General features: G+C 35.7%; 2 long non-coding RNA genes across 2 annotated transcripts; both read right to left on the bottom strand.

The window, feature by feature from the left end:
- Window positions 1–431: 431 nt before the first annotated feature.
- On the bottom strand, window positions 432–2,206 carry LOC148764237 (uncharacterized). The gene is made up of 3 exons (XR_016024484.1): window positions 2,105–2,206; window positions 1,364–1,437; window positions 432–545 (listed from the first exon to the last, which is right to left on the bottom strand). It is a non-coding gene; the product is annotated as an uncharacterized LOC148764237 (long non-coding RNA).
- Window positions 2,207–4,467: 2,261 nt separating this feature from the next.
- On the bottom strand, window positions 4,468–7,201 carry LOC148764238 (uncharacterized). Its single transcript, XR_016024823.1, has 4 exons — window positions 7,100–7,201; window positions 6,359–6,432; window positions 5,471–5,540; window positions 4,468–4,695 (listed from the first exon to the last, which is right to left on the bottom strand). It is a non-coding gene; the product is annotated as an uncharacterized LOC148764238 (long non-coding RNA).
- Between the last annotated feature and the right edge of the window lie 1,403 nt (window positions 7,202–8,604).

The following is an 8,604-nucleotide window of genomic DNA, read 5'->3' on the forward strand; positions in this document are numbered from 1 at the left end:
CACTTCACGCCAAACCACCACGTGAGGGGAAACTCAACCAACGCCAAGGAATGGCTATGTTTTCAAAACAAAAACATGATTTATTTGAAATGTGAATTTTAATTGTCACGACCCGGAACTCCCATCGAGCCCGTGACAACCGCCGCGAAGCCTCGATAGACATTCTTCCCCCTAACGCCTTTCGAGACCTCGCAAGGCTTTTGTACCAGTTTTTCCATTCCTCTCTCTCTTTCCTTTTCTTTTTTTTTTTTTGAATAATAAAATAAACTAAAAATATTAATTAAAATAATCTATTTTCATGTAAAACAATATATATATATATATGTATATTTTTGAAACATCAAAAAAAATTAATTTTCTGCACATAAAAATAAAATAAATTTATACATACTATAATATAGAAAACTAGAGTATGCAATTTAAATTACAATGACACGTGAGCCCCCAAATAACTGAGAAGGTTTAAGTCTATAACCTTGCTTTCTAGGATGCAACTCCGAAATTTACTTCTCGATGCAATTGACAGTCTACTGCCTATTCTGAGCCTGAAAAATGTATAGGAAGAAGGGGTGAGATTATAAAATCCCAGTGAGTAGACAAACATCATCAAAATAATCTAAAGCCGAGTAATAGGAGACAATTAAAATAATTCATCTCAACCCATATAAATAATTGGATTTCATCTAATTACTCAACATGGCTTATGCACTTTTCAAAAACTTGGCTCTTGCTAAAAATCCATTCTCGGGGATACCTCGCGAAAGCATCTTACCGAGACCGCCAAGGCTGTTTATTGTCACACACACAAACACATTTCACCTCTGACAACACAGCCGTTCCTTGGCGTTGGCTGAGTCCCAACTTCACGTGGTGGCCAGCGTGAAGTGTACTCAAATCCTACCTCGGGAGTTATCCTACGCGCCTCTCCAATCGAGGTAAGCTCAATAATTGGGAACCGTGCCCCTCTAATTAGGCTGGCCCACGGAACCCCCGTCACTGCAGTGCCCACTTTATAATCCACCAACCAATAAAATCACAATAGTATGACATAGCTCACTTAACACATTCAAGGCAAATAAAGCAGTTCACATATTCTTAAAATCATAAAAATAACCAGTCATACCCACATTTGTCATAAGCCATTAATGTAAAATCATGGATAAACAACACAATCATAGTATAGGTCTCCAATTACTCTATTTTTGAAATCATTATTAAATTTTCAAAAATATTATAAAATTATTTTATAAAATCCCATTTTACCATAAAACACAATAATTTTCCAATTAAACCATTTTTCCATAAAATCACACAATTATATAAATCTACTCTAGATAATTAAGACGATAGTAAGTTTACTCACTGTACTAGGAGTAGATATACTCCTATTCTCGGTCCTCGGGTGTAGTCTTTTACCCGTATCAAATAGCTCACCACCTATCCACAATACATGACACAAAAAATTCAATAATTTGTGTCAAATCAATATATATTATTTCAGGCTCTTATCCATGCGTATGCACTAGATAGGGTGTGAAATGTTTGGACATTTGCTTAATCACAGTGTCCGACCTAACTTGCCTATATACGGTGTAAATTTCTAAAATCTCCAATTCAACTCCAATTCCATCCATTTCAATTTCAATTATCCAATTATATCCACAATACCTCAATGACTATGAATGTGGTCCAATTTATCAGTTCGGATCACAAATTACGCTTTTACCCCTAGTGGGTAGAAATTTCAATTTTTTTTTTTTTTTGCACCAAAAATTCCCATTTAATTTCCAACCTCATAATTCATCATTTTTCCATCTAATTCTCTTAAAATAAAGTCAACCTCATCCTCACACACCATTGGCTAGATTCAGCCTAGAGAAATTCATGGAGAAAATGAATATTTTTCTTGTTGTTTTACTCATAAACATGCTAAACTAACACTAAACACTAACATAGTTCAAAATCAAATTAATCTAACAACTTTCTCTCTCTAAACCCATATGATCAGATTTGAATCCATCATCAAAACACATAATTTAACCATAGAAAATAAGGAGAAATGCATGGAAATGATAAATCTTAAGCTAAGCTTGAAAAATCATACCTTTAAACACTTGATTCCTTGAAAAATCACACTTTTTCTTTGAATTTTCTCACTCTAGGGTTTGTTCTTATTTCTCTCTCTCTCCTGCTGGTTTTGGCTGACCCTCCCAATGAATAATTCTGGAATTTTCAAGCCTTTTAATAGGCTTAATAAAATATTATTATTTTATTTACCTTTTGAATATTTTATTATTTTATTTTTTTCTAGTCATCTTTTTGACTTTATTTTTCTACCACTCAATCCTCTTCACTTATCCATGTCTTCCATGAAATTTCTAGACTTTTCCAAAGTTTTGGTGGGGTAAATTTTTAAAAATTACACTTTTACCCCCGTAAAGTGAAAAATTACATTTTTGCCCCAAAAACTAAAAAAATGCCCATAGACATATTTTTCATCCCTTATACTCTTACCATTCTCCAATTTGTCAAATGTGATCTAAATTCTCTCAAAATCTCAAAATTTATCCGTGAGTGGAAAAATTACGATTTTGCCCCTAGATAGTGAAAATTTCGGTTTGACTCCAAATTGATCCTCAAACTCCGAATTACCATTTTGAGTCATCCCTGAACTGTGAAACTCTTAATTTCACCTTAAAATTTCTATTTGAACTAGTTCGAGGCTTAATCGACTCAATGGTACCATTAGGGGCAATATCGTCTTTTAACAATTTCTCGAACTTCCTAAATATACAAACATTCTATCGAGCATGTAAATGACGTAATAATTATTTTACAAAGTAGGGTTTGACAACACTACCCCCCTTAAAAAAAATTTTGTCCCCAAAATTTCACTTATCAAACTCCAAGAAAAGATAGGGGTATTAGTTTTTATCCAATATTCAACATCTCATGTCATCTCCTTCGTTTGAGCATTCTTCCACAATCCTTTAACTATTGAGATGTTCTTTTCGTTGCTCTACCTACATCACTCATCATACATGAAATTTAAATCTTGAACCACTCAGGATCATTCTTCACTTTAGTTACCCATATTACTAATCCCTACACATGTGGGGTTGCACTTTCATTCTCATCAATGCCTCAAAGATTCATCTTTCATGTCTTATGCATTTCTGAACTCCAATTTCCACAATACATTAAGAAAATTCCATAGCGATATTTTACATAAACTCATTTATTATATTATTCTTAAAAGCTTTATTTACACTCTCAGAACTTAGTATTTACATCTCTTATCATTATCTTACATTTCCACCTAACTTTTCATTCACTTTCTCTAGGTTGGACTCGTGCTTCATTTTCCATTACCGTAAAAACTTTTGTTGACGCACGAGTCAGTGGTTTGGAAGGTGGGTATACTGGGGTGTTACTCTCCACATCAGGCCGAATAGCTACTCCCTGTCTCGGTTGTGCTCCAGAGGAATCTCTCATCTGCAAGTCCGTACGAGTTGATGAAGATAGAGCAGCTACAGTGGCCTGTCCTAACTGTGGACAATTAGTTCTAAAGTGACCCGTCTGGCCACAATGAAAACATCGCAAAGGCCCCCAACACACCCCGCCATGAAATCTTCCACATTCTCTACATCTATCAAAACCTCCGAAACTTTTTTCAGAAGTAGTCACTGCAGATCCGCTGAATCTCGGAGGCCTCTGCTGCATTTGTGAAAATGATGGTCGAGAGGATGTTACCGAAACAGAAGGAGCACTCCCTGAAACAAATGAGCCTTTGCTCCTCTTTAGTGGCTGACTGGAGGACATATTCAGATTTTTCCTTTTTGCCAACTCAGCTCGCATTCTCCTATTTTCATTTGCGAGCTTCTCAGCCCTTAAGGCCATTTGTACTACCTCTTTATGGGGCTCCCTACCTGTCACAGTCATTCGCTCTCTTATCTCATTGCGGAGCCCTTCCTCGAAATAATCGGCCTGATCCTGTTCAGTCCTCACTAAATCAGGCACATAAGACAACAGCTCGTTAAATTGAGTCTCATACTCTTCTATAGTTAAATTCCCCTGCTTCAGACTCAAAAATTCTCTCTTCTTCTCTTTTTGATGGAAATGGGTATAATATTGACTATCAAATTCCCTTAGAAAGTCTGACCAAGTTAGGAGAATAGTGGAACGGGACTTCACCGAATTCCACCATGTACGGGCTCTCTTCTCCAATAACCTCGTAGCCACTATCAGCTTCATCTCATCCTCCAATCTCATATCAGAGAGTGTCTCTGAAACCTGATTAATCCAATCCTTAGCTGCGGTGGCGTCCAACTCACCCACAAAGGACACGCAACCCAGTTGTCTAGCCTCCTTCAGCTTTTTAGAAATAGAGACATCATGTGCCAATGGAACTGAAGGAGTAACTGGTGGCACTACAGGTGGGACCTGACTAGTCTGAGCTTGACCAGCCATTGCGGTAAAGAAGGCTGCCATTGCCTGGATTACCTCAGAAGACACGGCAGGAATGCCAGTAGGTGGCGGAGGAATCTCTACCGGTTCAGCAGCAAGTGTTGCTCGAAAAGGAGACACAGTCGATTCCTCTCCTCTAAGGTCTGGCTGACCCTGCCTAAGACGACCTCTGCCCCTCCTAGCTGATCTAGTAGGGAGTGGGCGCTCACGTCGAGGAGGCATGGTAATCTAAAAAGGAAACGAGGCAAGTTTAAGTAATCTCAAACTCTACATACATGCAACTCTACCTAACCCAACTTAACTTAACCTAGTTTAACTCAACCCGGGGCCACACAGTGCCAGTGTGAATTCTAAAAATAACTATAAAAATCAAAAACTTTAAAACCATGCTTTGTTAACCAAAAGCTCTGATACCAATTTAATTCTTCCACCACTCTGGACACAGATGGCATTAGGTGGTACCTATCAGAGCACTCGGCAAGAGGTGCACTTCACTCCGGGACGCACCGGGAGCAGTCCCTTCCCTCCTCTTCCAAGCTCCTGGGCGGAGAGTCATACTTCGCCATAGATCATATGCGAGAGTTCCCAGGAATAGGGTTATTTTCCCTTTGCTCTGATACCAATCGAATTGTCACGACCCGGAACTCCCATCGAGCCCGTGACAACCGTCGCGAAGCCTCGATAGACATTCTTCCCCCTAACGCCTTTCGAGACCTCGCAAGGCTTTTGTACCAGTTTTTCCATTCCTCTCTCTCTTTCCTTTTCTTTTTTTTTTTTTGAATAATAAAATAAACTAAAAATATTAATTAAAATAATCTATTTTCATGTAAAACAATATATATATATATATATGTATATTTTTGAAACATCAAAAAAAATTAATTTTCTGCACATAAAAATAAAATAAATTTATACATACTATAATATAGAAAACTAGAGTATGCAATTTAAATTACAATGACACGTGAGCCCCCAAATAACTGAGAAGGTTTAAGTCTATAACCTTGCTTTCTAGGATGCAACTCCGAAATTTACTTCTCGATGCAATTGACAGTCTACTGCCTATTCTGAGCCTGAAAAATGTATAGGAAGAAGGGGTGAGATTATAAAATCCCAGTGAGTAGACAAACATCATCAAAATAATCTAAAGCCGAGTAATAGGAGACAATTAAAATAATTCATCTCAACCCATATAAATAATTGGATTTCATCTAATTACTCAACATGGCTTATGCACTTTTCAAAAACTTGGCTCTTGCTAAAAATCCATTCTCGGGGATACCTCGCGAAAGCATCTTACCGAGACCGCCAAGGCTGTTTATTGTCACACACACAAACACATTTCACCTCTGACAACACAGCCGTTCCTTGGCGTTGGCTGAGTCCCAACTTCACGTGGTGGCCAGCGTGAAGTGTACTCAAATCCTACCTCGGGAGTTATCCTACGCGCCTCTCCAATCGAGGTAAGCTCAATAATTGGGAACCGTGCCCCTCTAATTAGGCTGGCCCACGGAACCCCCGTCACTGCAGTGCCCACTTTATAATCCACCAACCAATAAAATCACAATAGTATGACATAGCTCACTTAACACATTCAAGGCAAATAAAGCAGTTCACATATTCTTAAAATCATAAAAATAACCAGTCATACCCACATTTGTCATAAGCCATTAATGTAAAATCATGGATAAACAACACAATCATAGTATAGGTCTCCAATTACTCTATTTTTGAAATCATTATTAAATTTTCAAAAATATTATAAAATTATTTTATAAAATCCCATTTTACCATAAAACACAATAATTTTCCAATTAAACCATTTTTCCATAAAATCACACAATTATATAAATCTACTCTAGATAATTAAGACGATAGTAAGTTTACTCACTGTACTAGGAGTAGATATACTCCTATTCTCGGTCCTCGGGTGTAGTCTTTTACCCGTATCAAATAGCTCACCACCTATCCACAATACATGACACAAAAAATTCAATAATTTGTGTCAAATCAATATATATTATTTCAGGCTCTTATCCATGCGTATGCACTAGATAGGGTGTGAAATGTTTGGACATTTGCTTAATCACAGTGTCCGACCTAACTTGCCTATATACGGTGTAAATTTCTAAAATCTCCAATTCAACTCCAATTCCATCCATTTCAATTTCAATTATCCAATTATATCCACAATACCTCAATGACTATGAATGTGGTCCAATTTATCAGTTCGGATCACAAATTACGCTTTTACCCCTAGTGGGTAGAAATTTCAATTTTTTTTTTTTTTTGCACCAAAAATTCCCATTTAATTTCCAACCTCATAATTCATCATTTTTCCATCTAATTCTCTTAAAATAAAGTCAACCTCATCCTCACACACCATTGGCTAGATTCAGCCTAGAGAAATTCATGGAGAAAATGAATATTTTTCTTGTTGTTTTACTCATAAACATGCTAAACTAACACTAAACACTAACATAGTTCAAAATCAAATTAATCTAACAACTTTCTCTCTCTAAACCCATATGATCAGATTTGAATCCATCATCAAAACACATAATTTAACCATAGAAAATAAGGAGAAATGCATGGAAATGATAAATCTTAAGCTAAGCTTGAAAAATCATACCTTTAAACACTTGATTCCTTGAAAAATCACACTTTTTCTTTGAATTTTCTCACTCTAGGGTTTGTTCTTATTTCTCTCTCTCTCCTGCTGGTTTTGGCTGACCCTCCCAATGAATAATTCTGGAATTTTCAAGCCTTTTAATAGGCTTAATAAAATATTATTATTTTATTTACCTTTTGAATATTTTATTATTTTATTTTTTTCTAGTCATCTTTTTGACTTTATTTTTCTACCACTCAATCCTCTTCACTTATCCATGTCTTCCATGAAATTTCTAGACTTTTCCAAAGTTTTGGTGGGGTAAATTTTTAAAAATTACACTTTTACCCCCGTAAAGTGAAAAATTACATTTTTGCCCCAAAAACTAAAAAAATGCCCATAGACATATTTTTCATCCCTTATACTCTTACCATTCTCCAATTTGTCAAATGTGATCTAAATTCTCTCAAAATCTCAAAATTTATCCGTGAGTGGAAAAATTACGATTTTGCCCCTAGATAGTGAAAATTTCGGTTTGACTCCAAATTGATCCTCAAACTCCGAATTACCATTTTGAGTCATCCCTGAACTGTGAAACTCTTAATTTCACCTTAAAATTTCTATTTGAACTAGTTCGAGGCTTAATCGACTCAATGGTACCACTAGGGGCAATATCGTCTTTTAACAATTTCTCGAACTTCCTAAATATACAAACATTCTATCGAGCATGTAAATGACGTAATAATTATTTTACAAAGTAGGGTTTGACATTAATAGCCTTGGGGGTCTCAGTAGGATGCCTAGGCCAAGGTGTCCCCGAGAATGGATTTATGGCACAAGCCTAGTTTTTATGAGATTCATAAGCCTCTTTACATATTTTAAATGAAATGTATTCTTATGCTATGACCCAGTTTACGATGATTTATTTTATTGTCTCCATGTACTCAACTCTAGATATTTATGATGATGTCTGTTTACTCATTGGGATTTTATAATCTCACCACCCTCTTTTCCACCCATTTCAGGTTCAGTATAGGTTGTAGATAACTAATCTCATCGAGGACACCATCCTCTTTACTTTTGTTTATTCGAGGGCCCTCTTGTTATTGTAAATTAAATTAAATATTTTGGCTAATTGTATTACAGTATGTATAAATTTATTTAGCTTTTACGCTATAAAAATTATTCACGTATAACTCTATAAATATTCTTTTATAAGAAAATAGAATATTTTACTTAATATTTATTTTATTTTCTTATTATATTCAAATAACCGTAATTTCATTTTCAATGAAGATTTTAGACTTTTGAACTCATTTTGATTATGAATTATGTCTTTTGTACTTGTATGTTACATTTTAGCCAGTTTCGAAATTTTGAAAAAAATGACCAAAATATCCCTGTGAGACGAAAATTAATATTTTATTTGTTTTAAGTTGAAAACGGCTTAAAATCTTTAGAACATGATATTTGACAATGGTTGCTCACAAGGGAACAGAGAAATTGATAGTAAAGCCTTGCGGGGT

The sequence above is a fragment of the Theobroma cacao genome, chromosome 2, assembly GCF_053813885.1.
Source record: "Theobroma cacao isolate CCN51 chromosome 2, ASM5381388v1, whole genome shotgun sequence".
Lineage (NCBI taxonomy): Eukaryota > Viridiplantae > Streptophyta > Magnoliopsida > Malvales > Malvaceae > Theobroma > Theobroma cacao.